Below are 16,472 nucleotides of genomic sequence, written 5' to 3' on the forward strand. Positions count from 1 at the left end.
ATCCTTGGCAGACCCTTCCTAGCCACAGCAAACGCTGTGATTGATGTTGACAGAGGAGAATTAATCATTCAAGTGAATGAAGACTCCCTTGTGTTTAAAGCTCAAGGATATCCCTCTATAACCATGGAGAGGAAGCATGAAGAGCTTCTCTCAATACAGAGTCAAACAGAGCCCCCACAGTCAAACTCTAAGTTTGGTGTTGGGAGGCTACAACCAAACTCTAAGTTTGGTGTTGAACCCCCACATTCAAACTCTAAGTTTGGTGTTGGGAGGTTCCAACATTGCTCTGAACATCTGTGAGGCTCCATGAGAGCCCACTGTCAAGCTATTGACATTAAAGAAGCGCTTGTTGGGAGGCAACCCAATCGTTACTATTCTATGATAATTTTCTATTTTCTATTTTCTATTTTATGTTTTCTGTAGGTTGATGATCATGTGAAGTCACAAAAACAATTGAAAAAGCAAAAACAAAGTAAAAAATAGAATGAAAAACAGAACACCCTGGAGGAGACAGTTACTGGCGTTTAAACGCCAGTAAAGGTAGCAGAATGGGCGTTAAACGCCCAGTCTGGCACCATTCTAGGCATTTAACGCCAGAAAAGGGCACTAGACTGGCGTTTAACGCCAGGAATGGGCAAGAAGCTGGCATTAAATGCCAGAAATGGGCAGCAGCCTGGCGTTTAACACCAAGATTGGCAGCAAGGGGCGTTTTACGTGCCACATGGTGCAGGGATGAGAAATCCTTGACACCTCAAGATTTGTGGACCCCACAGGATCCCCACCTACCCCACCTACCTCACCATCCAAATTCAAACCACTTTCCCTCCCAAACCCACCCATAATGGCCGAACCACACACCCCTCTCACTCCTATATAAACCCATCTTCACTCCTTTATTTTCACACAACCTAAACATCACTTCTCCCCCTTGGCCGAAACACAAAGCCTACTCCATTTCCTCTATTTCTTCTTCTTCTACTCTCTTCTTTCTTCTTTTGCTCGAAGACGAACAACCTTCTAAGTTTGGTGTGGTAAAAGCTAAAGCTTTTTGTTTTTCCATAACCATTTATGGCACCAAAGGCCGGAGAAACCTCTAGAAAGAGGAAAGGGAAGGCAAAAGCTTCCACCTCCAAGTCATGGGAGATGGAAAGATTCCTCTCAAGGGTGCATCAAGACCACTTCTATGAAGTTGTGGCCAAGAAGAAAGTGATCCCCGAGGTCCCTTTCAAACTCAAAAAGAATGAGTATCCGGAGATCTGACATGAGATCCGAAGAAGAGGTTGGGAAGTTCTCACCAACCCCATTCAACAAGTTGGAATCTTAATGGTTCAAGAGTTCTATGCCAATGCATGGATCACCAAGAACCATGATCAAAGTGTGAACCCGGACCCCAAGAATTGGCTTACAATGGTCCGAGGGAAATACTTGGATTTTAGTCCGAAAAATGTAAGGTTGGCATTCAACTTGCCCATGATGCAAGGAGATGCACACCCCTACACTAGAAGGGTCAACTTTGATCAAAGGTTGGACCAAGTCCTCATGGACATATGTGAAGAGGGCGCTCAATGGAAGAGAGATTCAAGAGGGAAGCCGGTTCAACTAAGAAGGCATGACCTCAAACCCGTGGCTAGGGGATGGTTGGAGTTCATCCAACGCTCAATCATTCCCACTAGCAACCGGTCCGAAGCTACTATAGACCGGGCTATCATGATACATAGCATCATGATTGGAGAGGAAGTGGAAGTTCATGAGGTTATATCCCAAGAACTCTACAAGGTGGCGGATAAGTCCTCTCCTTTGGCAAGGTTAGCCTTTCCTCATCTCATTTGTCACCTTTGCAATTTGGTTAGAATTGACATAGAGGGAGACATTCTCATTGATGAGGACAAACCCATCACTAAGAAAAGGATGGAGAAAACAAGAGAACCTCATCAAGAGCATGAGGAAATTCCTCATCATGAAATCCCTGAGATACCTCAAGGGATGCATCTTCCTCCACAAAACTATTGGGAGCAAATCAACACCTCCCTAGGAGAATTGAGTTCCAACATGGGACAACTAAGGGTGGAGCACCAAGAGCATTCCATCCTCCTCCATGAAATTAGAGAAGATCAAAGAACCATGAGAGAGGAGCAACAAAGGCAAGGAAGAGACATTGAGGAGCTCAAGCACTCCATAAGATCTTCAAGAGGAAGAACAAGCCGCCATCACTAAGGTGGACCCGTTCTTTAATTTCCTTGTTCTTTATTCTCTGTTTTTCGAAAATTGTGCTTTATGTTTATTTATGTTTGTGTCTTTATTACATGATCATTAGTGTCTAAATGTCTATGCCTCAAAGCTATGAAAATAAATCCATCACCTTTCTTAAATGAAAAATATTTTTAATTGAAAAAGAAAAAGAAGTGCATGAATTTCAAATTTTAAAATAGTTTAATTATCTTGATGTGGTGGCAATACTATTGTTCTTCTAAATGAATGCATGAACAGTGCATATTTTTGAATTTGATTGTTTATGAATGTTAAAATTGTTGGCTCTTGAAAGAATGATGGAAAAGGATAAATATTATCTGATGATCCGAAAAATCATAAAATTGATTCTTGAAGCAAGAAAAAGCAGTAAAAAGCTTGCAGAAAAAAAAAAGAGAGGCGAAAAAAAAAGAGAAAGAGAAAAGAAAAAAGAAAAAGAAAAGCAAGCAGAAAAAGCCAATACCCCTTTAAACCAAAAGGCAAGGGTGATAAAAAGGATCCAAGGCTTTGAGCATCAGTGGATAGGAGGGCCCACAGGAATAAAATCCTGGCCTAAGCGGCTAAACCTAGCTGTCCCTAACCATGTGCTTGTGGCGTGAAGGTGTCAAGTGAAAACGTGAGACTGAGCGGTTAAAGTCGAGGTCCAAAGCAAAAACGAAGAGTGTGCTTAAGAACCCTGGACACCTCTAATTGGGGACTCTAGCAAAGCTGAGTCACAATTTGAAAAGGTTCACCTAGTTATGTGTCTGTGGCATTTATGTATCTGGTGGTAATACTGGAAAACAAAGTGCTTAGGGCCACGGCCAAGACTCATAAAGTAGCTGTGTTCAAGAATCAACATACTTAACTAGGAGAGTCAGTAACACTATCTGGATTCTGAGTTCCTATAGATGCCAATCATTCTGAACTTCAAGGGATAAAGTGAGATGCCAAAACTGTTCAGAAGCAAAAAGCTAAAAGCCCCGCTCATCTAATTAATACTGATCTTCATAGATGTTTTTGGAATTCATTGTATATTCTCTTCTTTTTATCCTATTTGATTTTTAGTTGCTTGGGAACAAGCAACAATTTAAGTTTGGTGTTGTGATGAGCGGATAATTTATACACTTTTTGGCATTGTTTTTAGTATGTTTTTAGTATATTTTAATTAGTTTTTATTATGTTTTTATTAGTTTTTAAATAAAAATCACTCTTCTGGAATTTACTATGAGTTTGTGTGTTTTTCTGTGATTTCAGGTATTTTCTGGCTGAAACTGAGGGACCTGAGCAAAAATATGATTCAGAGGCTGAAAAAGGACTACAGATGCTGTTGGATTCTGACCTCCCTGCACTCAAAGTGGATTTTCTAGAGCTACAGAAGCCCAATTGGCGCGCTCTCAATTGCGTTGGAAAGTAGACATTCTGGGATTTCCAGAAATATATAATAGTCCATACTTTGCCCAAGATTTGATGGCCCAAACAGGCGTTCCAAGTCAGCTCAAGAATTCTGGTGTTTAACTCCAAGAAAAGTCTCTACATATGAAAGCTTCAATGCTCAGCCCAAGCACACACCAAGTGGGCCCGGAAGAATATTTCTGCATTAATTACTTATTTCTATAACCCTAGGCTACTAGTTCTCTATAAATAAGACCTTTTGCTATTGTATTTTCATCTTTTACTCATACTTTCATACACTTGATCACGTTTTGGAGGGGGGGGCTGGCCTCACGACCATGCCTAGACCTTGTTCTTATGTATTTTTAACGGTGGAGTTTCTACACACCATAGATTAAGGTGTGGAGCTCTGCTGTTCTTCAAGAATTAATACAAAGTACTATTGTTTTTCTATTCAACTCAAGTCTATTTCTTCTCCAAGATATTCATTCGTTCTTCAACTTGATGAATGTGATGATCCGTAACACTCATCATCATTCTCACCTATGAACATGTGCCTGACAACCACCTCTGTTCTACTAGCAATGGCTTGAATGCGTATCTCTTGGGTTTCTAATCTAATATTGGAACCTTTGTGGTATAGGCTAGAATTATTGGCGGCCATTCCTGAGATTCGGAAAGTCTAAACCTTGTCTGTGGTATTCTGAGTAGGATCTGGGAAGGGATGACTATGACGAGCTTCAAACTCGCGATTGTGGGGCATGTGACAGACGCAAAAGGATCAATGGATCCTATTCCAACATGATCGAGAACCGACAGCTGATTAGCCGATGTTGTGACAGAGCATCAGGACCATTTTCACTGAGAGGACGGGATGTAGCCATTGACAACGGTGATGCCCAACATAAAGCTTGCCATGGAAAGGAGTATGAATGATTGGAAGAAGGCAATAGGAAAGCAGAGGTTCAAGGGGAACAAAGAATCTTCATACACTTATCTGAAATCCACCAATGAATTACATAAGTATCTCTATCTTTATTTTATGTTTATTTTCATCACCTTAAACTCCATAACCATTTGAATCCGCCTGACTGAGATTTACAAGATGACCATAGCTTGCTTCAAGCCGACAATCTCCATGGGATCAACCCTTACTCACGTAAGGTTTATTACTTGGACGACCCAGTGCACTTGCTGGTTAGTTGTGTGGAATTGTGACAAAGTGTGATTCACGTTTGAGAGCTCCATGTCTTTGGCGCCATTGTTGATGATCACAATTTCGTGCACCAATACACAAAATTAAAATGCAATGAATGAAAGTATACAAATAAATTAACTAAAATAGAATGAAAGTGAAGAAGGATGAGAATTTAAAGAGATGAAGAAGAAGAAAGTAATAAAGGGGGAGGAAAGAAGGAGAAAGAAGGAACAATGATAATAGAAAGATAATTAGGATTGGGGGAGGGAAGATTTGAAGTCAGGCGCTGAGGTGGTTTAATTGTGCGTCACATGCGACGCGTACGCGTGCATCACGCATACGCTTGGGTCGCGCTAATTTCAAATGATGCGGAAGCGTCGGGCACGCGTACGCGTGCCTTTGATTGTGCGAATCGCGCGAAGGCATCGACGCATATGCACAACTCTCTGTTTGATATGCATGAGAGCCAAAAAATGCATATGACGCATGCACGTCAGGGACGCGCACGCGTGGATGGCCAATATGGGAAAACGATGCACACGCGTTAGGGACGCGTACGCGTGATGGGGCTTGTGCTCCCAGCACAGTTCCAGCCCTACATCATCATAACTCTCTAGCCATACACCAATTTACGCCGATTTGTAGGGTCACGCGTACGCGTGTGGGACATGTACGCGTGGGCTTGCTTGTGCCTAAGGCACGCTTCCAGCCCCACTCCCGCGGAACTCTCTGTTCAATTCTTCCTTTTCTTGCATGCACATATGACACGTACGCGTCAGCGACGCTTACACGTCATGTGCCCCTTTTTTTATGCAGAATGAAAAATGCAGAATGTAGATGAATATGCAGAAATTATGGATGAATACTAATAAAAATAAAATAAGACTAAGAATAAAAATGAAAGATCATACCATGGTGGGTTGTCTCCCACCTAGCACTTTTAGTTAAAGTCCTTAAGTTGGACATTTGGCGAGCGTCTTATCATGGTGGCTTGTGCTTGAACTCGTCTTGAAACTTCCACCAATGCTTGGACTTCCAATAAGCTCTAACATCTCCAAGTAAATTCCCTAAGCTTTGATGGAGTGTTTCACAAGCTTTGAGCTCCCAAAATTGATCCTCTTGTATGTCGGGATCCCAAATCTTGTTTCTACACCCATCTTCAAGTTGATCATCATGATTCCAACCAGGTGGTTCAGCCTTGGAATTCTCATTTAGGTGCCCAAACATCCTCCTAGACCCAATCAATTGAGAAGTATACCAACCCTTGCAATTAGGCCTTGAGCTTCCAACCATAAGGAACCTAGGATGCTGTTGCCAATAACTGACCATCTCTCTTTTACTCTTATAGCCACAAAGAGCTCTAAGTTGCCCATCTATCTCAAGCAAAGCATATTCAAGTGGGCTAATTAATTTTAGAGATGAAAGATTTACCCACTTGAATGAAGGAATGGATGGTGATGGCTTTAGGGGAGAGGTCTCCAATAACTTTGGCAAGGTGATTTCCAACTCTATTCCCTTGAGCTCTTCCTTGACAACTTCCACCTCTTTGAAAGCTTCTTCAATTTCAACCTCTTCCTCTTGGTAGTTTTCTTCCAATTCAATCTCTTTTTCATTACTTACCAAGGGCATGGGAGGTTGTGCTTCTTCTTCTTTAATTTCCATCTCTTGATCAACCTCTGCAAAGTCTTCAACCATGATATGCCTCAGAGGTTGTACACCCTCCTCAACATCTACATCAAACACCTTGGAAGGAGGCTCTATGACTGGCTTTCCCATGGAGGTTCCGCATCTCCCAAGTCTTCAACCACTTCTTCCTTTTCAACTATTACGGCTTCCTCCACTTGTTCCAATACAGAGTCACGTTCCTCATTGTCCTCTGGAGTTTCTAGTGTCTCCTTCATGCTACGCTCTTCATTAGATTCTCCACATGTAGCTATGGGAGTTCCTTGAGTGTCCAACCGTTGGGAGGCTAATCGATTTACTACCTCGGTCAAGGCAGCCGTGAATTCTAGTACCTTCTTAGTCATCCTTTCTTGCCCTTGAAGAAGTACACCAAGGGTTTCATTCATTAGAGATTGGGGTGGTATGAAGGGTTGGGGTGGTTGGAAGGGTTCATCGCATAGGAAGAATGGTTCATGATAGGAAGGTGGCTCTTCTTGATAAGGATAAGGAGATGGTGCATATTGAGGTAGTGGTTCTTGGGAGTAATTGTGTTGGAATGGGGGTGGTTCTAAGTATGGTTCATAAGGTTCATATGGTGGTTGGTTGGGTGGATAAGGGTTAGGGTCATAAGGAGGTGAATGGTTGTAGGTGGCTTGTGAGTATGGTGGTTCAAAGTTATGTTGAGGAGGGGGGTTCATAGGAATATGGTGGGGCTCGTTGGTAACTACAAGGGGATCCACCATATCCATCATCTTGGTACGCACCCTGGAATGGCTCTTGACCATAGTAATTTGGTGGAGGTTGGTTGTCACGAAGGGTCCACCATAACTATTGTCTTGGGATACATCGTAGAATGGTCGCTGCCCATGGCACCTTGGAGGAGGTTGTTGCCGAAAGGGTTGATCAAATCCTCGTGGCTCCTCCCATCTTTGATTATTCCGACCTTGATGCATGTTCTCATTATAGCGTCAATTCCCTACAACATAATTGGAACCAAACTCATAGCGAAAGGGGTGAGAATTCATAGTAGTAAGAGAAATAAAAACTAATAAAAATTAATGAAAATAAACTCCTAAAACTAAAAACACTAACAGAGAAACGAAAAACAAAATTATTTACAATAACCAATAATAAGGCACACGTTTGCAATTCCCCAGCAACGGCGCCATTTTGACGATCGGATTTTTGCTAGTAAAGAATTTTGCAATTGAAACCTCGTTGCTAGTATAGTTTCTAAACCAACAATAATCCTTTCGTACAAAAACTTGTTTGTCACTAAAGCAAATCCAATAAAAATAATAACCGAAGTATTTAAACCTCGGGTCGTCTCTCAAGGAATTGCAGGGAGGTGTATTTATTATTGGTTATGGAAGATTATCTTTTTGAGGTTTTTGAATAAGGAACAAGAAAAGTAAATTGCAAGAAAGTAAATTAACAATTAAGAAAACTCTTGGCAAGGTATGAAAATTAGACGTCCTATCCTAGTTATCCTTATCAATTGTGATGAGAATTGTTCATTGCTCCCACTTAGTTAACCCTTACTAAATAAAGAAAAGTCAAGTGGACTAATCAATCTGATTCCTCAAGTCCTAGTCAACTCCTATGGAAAGACTAGCTTTAGAGGTATCCAAATCAACCAGTAACTTCCAATTATCAATCAACAAAGGAGTTTGATAACCCAAGAGTCTCCAATTACTCAATTCAAGCTAAGAATGTAAAAAGCTAAATTAAAATCATAAATATGAAATAGCTCAAATTGCATTAAATAAAGAAATCAAATCTAACATGGAGTTCATAAACCAAATTGGGAAAATAAACAAACTAGAATGCTAGAATAAATAAAAGTAGAAGAGAAACTAAATTAAAGGAACATTGAACCTGGAATTGAGAAGAAATAAACCTAAAACTAAGAGAAATCCTAAAACCTAGAGAGAAGAGAGAGCCTTTCTCCCTAGAAAACTACATCTAAAATCTAAAATTATGTGAATGAATGTTGTGTGTTGAGTCTCTGCTTGTTCCCTGGCTTTAGTTTGCGTTTCTGGGCCGAAAACTGGGTCCAAACTCAGCCCAAAATTGCCCCCAGCATTTTCTACGATTTCTGCAGGTAGCGCATGTCACGCGTACGCGTCAGTCACGCGTGCGCGTCGATTGACAAAAATCCTGGTCACGCGTATGCGTCAGTCACGTATACGCGTCGCTCGTCTTCTGCGCTAGGCACGCGTGCGCGTCGTCCATGCATGCACATCGCTGCCAGCTTCTCAAAACTTCATTTTTCGCGTTCCTTCCACTTTTGCATGTTTTCTTTCCATCCTCTAAGCCATTCCTGTCCTATATAGCCTGAAAACACTTAGCACACAGATCACAACATCGAATGGTAATAAAGGATAATTAAAATTGACAGTTTAAAGGCCTAGGAAACATGTTTTCAATTATATCACAGATTAGGAAGGATTTGTAAAACCATGCAAATTATATGAATAAGTGAGTAAAGAATTGATAAAAGCCACTCAAATTAGCACAAGAAAAACCATAAAATAATGGTTTATCACTACTTCAGAAGCTTTCGAATCCCGGACGCTTCCTAATTCCTTGCACCATAGGCACCATGACCTTTGAGAAGGCTCTGTGTGACCTAGGGTCAAGTATAAACCTCATGCCAATCTCTGTAATGGAGAAGCTGGGAATCTTTGAGGTACAAGCAGCAAACATTTCACTAGAGATGGCAGACAAATCAATGAAGAAAGCATATGGCTTAGTAGAGGATGTATTGGTAAAGGTTGAAGACCTTTACATCCCTGCAAACTTCACAATCTTAGATACTAGGGAAGATGAGGATGAATCCATCATCCTTGGAAGACCTTTCCTAGCCACTGCCAATGCTATCATTGATGTAGCTAAGGGAGAACTGATTTTACAACTAGGGGAGGATCACATCTTGTTCAAGATGCCTCACCCCAACTCTCCCTCTGAGAAAAGAGAGATAAATATGCAACACTTAGTGTTCCAACCATCTCTTTCAGTGCAAAGCTTTACTAAGCCCCCAAACATCAACTCTAAGTTTGGTGTTGGGCAGCCATCAACAAGCACTGAGAACAAAGGTACTAAGAAGAAAGTACCTAAAGGCTGGAGGGACAACAAAGTCCCCACTAAAGGCCTCTCACTTGGCATGAGAGTTGTCTTCACCAAGAATCCAGTCATACCACATACAGTGAGTCGTGTCCTGTCTCTAGAGCATGTGGAGCTCATTCATGAGAAGACAGGAAGAAAGTTCACTGTAAGAGGCAAAATACTGAGCTCATATCCATCTCTGTACAGAGCTAACCGTCAAGCTAGTGACGTTAAAGAAGCGCTTGTTGGGAGGCAACCCAACCCTAATTAGTTATCTCTATTTCTTTTAATTCCTTAAGTTTGTTTTTCTTTAATTATTTCTTTAGGTGCATGATCATGTGCAACAGTCAGAACAGAGACAGAAAGGTTCAGCAATAAAAACAGAACACTCTGGATAGAGTGTCTTGCTGGCATTAAACGCTTGCCAGGGAGCACTGGCTGGGCATTCAACGCCCAAATTGGCAGTCTTGCTGGCGTTAAACGCCAGCCAGGGAGCACTGGCTGGGCGCTCAACACCCCAATTGGCAGCATAGCTGATGTTGAACGCCAGCCAAGAGCATAATGCTGGGCGTTCAATGCCCATGCAGAGGGCAGGGAATCTGGATTTCCTAGCCTCTCGGGACCAATGGGTCCCACAGCATCTTTACCTACCCCACTTCTTCCTTCTTACTTTCACACTTTCCCATACACTCTTTCCTATAAACCCTAGCCCAATCACATCCATATCACTTTCCTAAAACCATCATAACTCCCACCAACCCTCACCCACTTCAAAATCAAATTTATCCCACCCATGACCGAACCCAACCCTAGCCCACTCCTATAAATACCCCTCATTCTAACCCTTCATATACACACCTTTCATATACATCAAAATCCCCTTGGCCGACTTACTCTTCTCCCTCCAGCTCCATCTATTTTCTTCTTCTTCTTCTTCTTCTCCATTCTTCTATTTTATTTATTTTTTCTATAGGACGAGCAAAGCTTTTAAGTTTGGTGTGGGAAAAGCGTTACTTTTTGCTTTCCATTACCACTTATGGCACCCAAGGTTGGAGAACCCTTTAGAAAGAGGAAAGGAAAGGTTGTAGCCACCACCTCCGAATCTTGGGAGATGAAGAGATTCATCACCAAAGCCCACCAAGACCACTTCTATGAAGTAGTGGCAGAGAAGAAGGTGATCCCTGAGGTCCCTTTTAGGCTTAAGAAGAATGAGTATCCAGAAATCCGAAGAGAGATCCGGAGAAGAGGTTGGGAAGTCCTAACCAATCCCATCCAAGAGGTTGGGATCTTAATGGTGCAAGAGTTCTATGCTAATGCATGGGTCACGAAAAACCATGACATTAGTGTGAACCCAAATCCCAAGAATTGGAGCACCATGGTCCAAGGGAGAATCTTGGACTTTAGCCCGGAAAGTGTGAGTTTGGTGTTCAACTTGCCTTTGATGCAAGGAGACCCACATCCTTATACTAGAAGAGTCAACTTTGATCAAAGACTGGATCAAGTGCTCTCAGACATCTGTGTGGAAGGAGTACATTGGAAAAGGAATTCCCAAGGCAAGCCTACTCAACTAAGAAGGCTTGACCTCAAGCCTATAGCTAGAGGATGGTTGGAATTCATCCAACGCTCTATCATCCCTACTAACAATCGATCAGAAGTGAGCATTGACAGAGTCATCATGATTCATTGCATCATGATTGGGAGTGAGGTGGAAGTACATGAGGTGATACCTCAAGAATTGTACAAGATAGCTGAAAAGCCCTCCACCAAAGCAAGGTTGGCATTCCCTCACCTCATTTGTCACCTATACAATTCAGTTGAAATTGTCATAGAAGGAAATATCTTCATTGAGGAGGACAAGTTTATCACTAAGAAAAGGATGGAGCAAACTAGAGAGTATGCATATGAGCCTGTGTAACCACCTCAACATGATATCCCTGAGATGCCTCAAGGGATGTATTTTCCTCCTTAAAGCTATTGGGATCAATGGCATACTTCCGTGGGAGAATTAAGCTCTAACATGAATCAGTTGAGGATGGAGCATCAAGAGCATTCCACCATCCTCAATGAAATTAGAGAAGATCAAAGCGCTATGAGGGAAGAACAACATAGACAAATGAGTGACATTGAAGAGATCAAGCACTACATTGGATCCTCAAGGAAGAGTAGTAGCCGCCATTACTAAGGTGGATCTGTTTTCTTAATCCCCTTTCCTTATGTCATTTTTCTGGTTTCTGTTATGTTTTATTGTCTATTCTCTTGTTCTTGTTGCATGATTGATGAGCGGATAATTTATACGCCTTTTGGCATTGTTTTTACATAGTTTTCAGTATAATTTAGTTAGTTTTTAGTATATTTTTATTAGTTTTTAAATAAAAAATCACATTTTTGGACTTTACTATGAGTTTGTGTATTTTTCTGTGATTTTAGGTATTTTCTGGTTGAAATTGAGGGACTTGAGCAAAAATCAGATTCAGAGGTTGAAGAAGGACTGCAGATGCTGCTGGATTCTGACCTCTCTGCACTAAAAGTGGATTTTCTAGAGCTACAGAACTCCAAATGGCATGCTCTCAATTGCGTTGGAAAGTAGACATCCAGGGCTTTCCAGCAATATATAATAGTCCATACTTTTCCCGAGTTTAGACAACGCAAACTGGTGTTCAACGCCAGTTCCATGCTGCATTATGGAGTTAAACGCCAGAAACAGGTTGCAAAGTGGATTTAAACGCCAGAAACAGGTTACAAACTGGCGTTCAACTCCAAGAGAAGTCTCTACACATGTAAAGCTCAATTCTCAGCCCAAGCACACACCAAATGGGCCCCGGAAGTGGATTTCTGCATCATTTACTTATTTCTGTAAACCCTAGTAACTAGTTTAGCATAAATAGGACTTTTACTATTGTATTTACATCTTTGGATCATCTTTGGATTATCTTTTTTTGATCCTTTGATCATGTTTAGGGGACTGGCCTCTCGGCCATGCCTGGACCTTCATCACTTATTTATTTTCAACAGTAGAGTTTCTACACACCATAGATTAAGGTGTGGAGCTCTGCTGTTCCTCATGAATTAATACAAAGTACTATTGTTTTTCTTTTCAATTCAAGCTTATTCCGATTCTAAGATATTCATTCGCACCTCAATATGAATGTGATGATCGTGACAGTCATCATCATTCCCAACCTATGAACGTGTGCCTGACAACCACTTCCGTTCTACCTTAGATTGAATGAGTATCTCTGGGATTTCTTAATCAGAATCTTCGTGGTATAAGTTAGAATCCATGGACGGCCATTCTTGAGATCCGGAAAGTTTAAACCTTGTCTGTGGTATTCCGAGTAGGATCTAGGAAGGGATGGCTGTGACGAGCTTCAAACTCGCGAGTGCTGGGCATAGTGACAGACGCAAAAGGATCAATGGATCCTATTCCAGTATGATCGAGAACCGACAGATGATTAGCCATGCAGTGACAGCGCATTGGATCATTTTCACTGAGAGGACAGGATGTAGCCATTGACAACGGTGATGCCTAACATACAGCTTGCCATAGAAAGGAGTATGAATGATTGGATGAAGACAACAGGAAAGCAGAGATTCAGGAGGAACGAAAGCATCTTCATACGCTTATCTGAAATTCTCACCAATGAATTACATAAGTATCTCTATCTTTAAATTTACGTTTTATTTATCTTTTAATTATTAAATCTCCATAACCATTTGAATCTGCCTGACTGAGATTTGCAAGATGACCATAGCTTGCTTCAAGCCGACAATCTCCGTGGGATCGACCCTTACTCACGTAAGGTTTATTACTTGGACGACCCAGTGCACTTGCTGGTTAGTTGTGCGAAGTTATGACAAAGAACTAAGATTATGAACATGCGTATTAAGTTTTTAGCGCCATTACCAAGGAATGGAACCGTCACGATTTCTGCGCACCAAGTTTTTGGCGCTGTTGCTGGGGATTGTTCAAGTTTGGACAACTGACGGTTCATCTTGTTGCTCAGATTAGGAACAAGGACAAGAACATTCTTGTTGAAACTGATCCTGAAGCTGAAAGAACTCTAAAGAGGAAGCTAAGAGAAGCTAAAGGACAACTCTCTGGAGAAAATCTGATAGAAATTTTTGAAAAAGAAGGAGACATGGCCGAAAATAACAACAATGCAAGGAAGATGCTTGGTGACTTTACTGCACCAAATTCCAATTTACATGGAAGAAGCATCTCAATCCCTGCCATTGGAGCAAACAATTTTGAGCTTAAACCTCAATTAGTTTCTCTGATGCAACAGAACTGCAAGTTTCATGGACTTCCTTCAGAAGATTCTTTTCAGTTCTTAACTAAATTCTTGTAAATATGTGATACTGTTAAGACCAATGGGGCTGATCCTAAGGTCTACAGGCTTATGCTTTTCCCATTTGCTATAAGAGACAGAGCTAGAATATGGTTGGACTCTCAACCTAAAGACAGCCTAAACTCTTGGGATAAGCTGGTCACGGCTTTCTTAGCCAAGTTCTTTCCTCCTCAAAAGCTTAGTAAGCTTAGAGTGGATGTTCAAACCTTCAGACAAAAGGAAGGTGAATCCCTCTATGAAGCTTGGGAGAGATACAAGGAACTGACCAAAAAGTGTCCTTCTGACATGCTTTCAGAATGGACCATCCTGGATATATTCTATGATGGTCTGTCTGAATTATCAAAGATGTCATTGGACCATTCTGCAGGTGGATCCATTCACCTAAAGAAAACACCTGTAGAAACTCAAGAACTCATTGACATGGTTGCAAATAACCAGTTCATGTACACTTCTGAAAGGAATCCTGTGAATAATGGGACGCCTCAGAGGAAAGGAGTTCTTGAAATTGATACTCTGAATGCCATATTGGCTCAGAATAAAATATTGACTCAGCAAGTCAATATGATCTCTCAGAGTCTGAATGGATTGAAGGAATCATCCAACAGTACTAAAGAGGCATCTTCTGAAGAAGAAGCTTATGATCCTGAGAACCCTGCAATAGCAGAGGTGAATTACATGGGTGAACCCTATGGAAACACCTATAATCCCTCATGGAGAAATCATCCAAATTTCTCATGGAAAGATCAACAAAAACCTCAACAAGGCTTTAATAATGGTGGAAGAAACAGGTTTAGCAATAGCAAACCTTTTCCATCATCCACTCAGCAACAGACAGAGAATTCTGAGCAGAATTTATCTAGCTTAGCAAATATAGTCTCTGATCTATCTAAGGCCACTGTGAGTTTCATGAATAAAAAAAGGTCCTCCATTAGAAATTTGGAGGCACAAGTGGGCCAGCAGAGTAAAAGAGTCACTGAAATCCCTCCAAGCACTCTCCCAAGCAATACAGAAGAAAATCCAAAAAGAGAGTGCAAGGCCATAGCCTTACATGATGTGGCCAAACCCAAAGAGGAGGAGGAGGACGTGAATCCTAGTGAGGAAGACCTCCTGGGACGTCCAGTGACCAATAAGGAGTTCCCCTTTGAGGAATCAAAGGAATCTGAGGCTTATTTAGAGACCATAGAGATTCCATTGAATCTCCTTCTGCCCTTCATGAGCTCTGATGAGTATTCTTCCTCTGAAGAGGATGAAGAAATTACTGAAGAGCAAGTTGCTAAGTACCTTAGTGCAATCATGAAGCTAAATGCCAAATTATTTGGTAATGAGACTTGGGAAGATGAACTTCCCTTGCTCACCAATAAACTAAATGCATTGGATAGGCAGAAATTACCTCAAAAGAAACAGGATCTAGGAAACTTCTTAATACCCTGTACCATAGGCACCATGACCTTTGAGAAGGCTCTGTGTGAACTGGGGTCAGGAATAAACTTAATACCACTCTCTGTAATGGAGAAATTTGGGATCTTTGAGGTGCAAGCTGCCAGAATCTCATTAGAGATGGCAGACAACTCAAGAAAACAGGCTTATGGACAAGTAGAAGACGTGTTAGTAAAGATTGAAGGCCTTTACATCCCTACTAATTTCATAATCCTAGACACTGGGAAGGATGAAGATGAATCCATCATCCTTGGAAGACCCTTCCTAGCCACAGCAAGAGCTGTGATTGATGTGGACAGAGGAGAGTTGGTCCTCCAACTAAATGAGGACAACCTTGTGTTTGAAACTCAAGGATCTCCTTCTGTAACCATGGAGAGGAAGCATGAAAAGCTTCTCTCACTGCAGAGTCAACCAAAGCCCCCATAGTCAAAATCTAAGTTTGGTGTTGGGAGGCCACAACCAAACACTAAGTTTGGTGTTGAACCCCCACATTCAAACTCTAAGTTTGGTGTTGGGAGGTTCCAACCTTGCTCTGATTATTTGTGAGGCTCCATGAGAGCTCACTGTCATGCTATTGACATTAAAGAAGCGCTTGTTGGGAGGCAACCCAATGTTATTAATCATATCTATTTTATTTTTTTTTGTTATTTCGTGTTTTATTAGGTTGATGATCATGTGAAGTCACAAAAACTACTGAAAAATCAAAAACAGAATGAAAAATAGTATTGAAAATAGCACACCCTGGAGGAGAGCAGTCTGGCGTTTAAACACCAGAAACAAGCATCTGCCTGGCATTTAACGCCAGAAACAGGCACCAAGCTGGCGTTTAACGTCAAAAACAAGCATCTGTCTGGCGCTAAACGCCAGAAACAGGCTACATTTGGGCGTTTAACGCCATAAACAAGCAGCAATCTGGCGTTAAATGCCAGGATTGCACAGCAAGGGCGTTTTACACGCCTAATTGGAGCAGGGATGTTAAGTCCTTGACCCCACTTGATCTGTGGACCCCACAAGATCCCCTCAGGATTTGTGGACTCCACAGGATCCCCTCAGGATCTGTGGACCCCACAGGATCCCCACATCTTCTTCTCTCCTCT

The 16,472-nt window shown here is 41.5% G+C and overlaps 1 non-coding gene across 1 annotated transcript; it reads right to left on the minus strand.

Annotated features, from left to right (window-relative positions):
* Nucleotides 1-14,121: 14,121 nt before the first annotated feature.
* Nucleotides 14,122-14,229, minus strand: LOC112746513 (small nucleolar RNA R71). Its single transcript, XR_003174393.1, has one exon. It is a non-coding gene; the product is annotated as a small nucleolar RNA R71 (small nucleolar RNA).
* Nucleotides 14,230-16,472: the final 2,243 nt, after the last annotated feature.

The sequence above is a fragment of the Arachis hypogaea genome, chromosome 14 (genome assembly GCF_003086295.3).
Source record: "Arachis hypogaea cultivar Tifrunner chromosome 14, arahy.Tifrunner.gnm2.J5K5, whole genome shotgun sequence".
In the NCBI taxonomy this organism is placed as follows: Eukaryota; Viridiplantae; Streptophyta; class Magnoliopsida; order Fabales; family Fabaceae; genus Arachis; species Arachis hypogaea.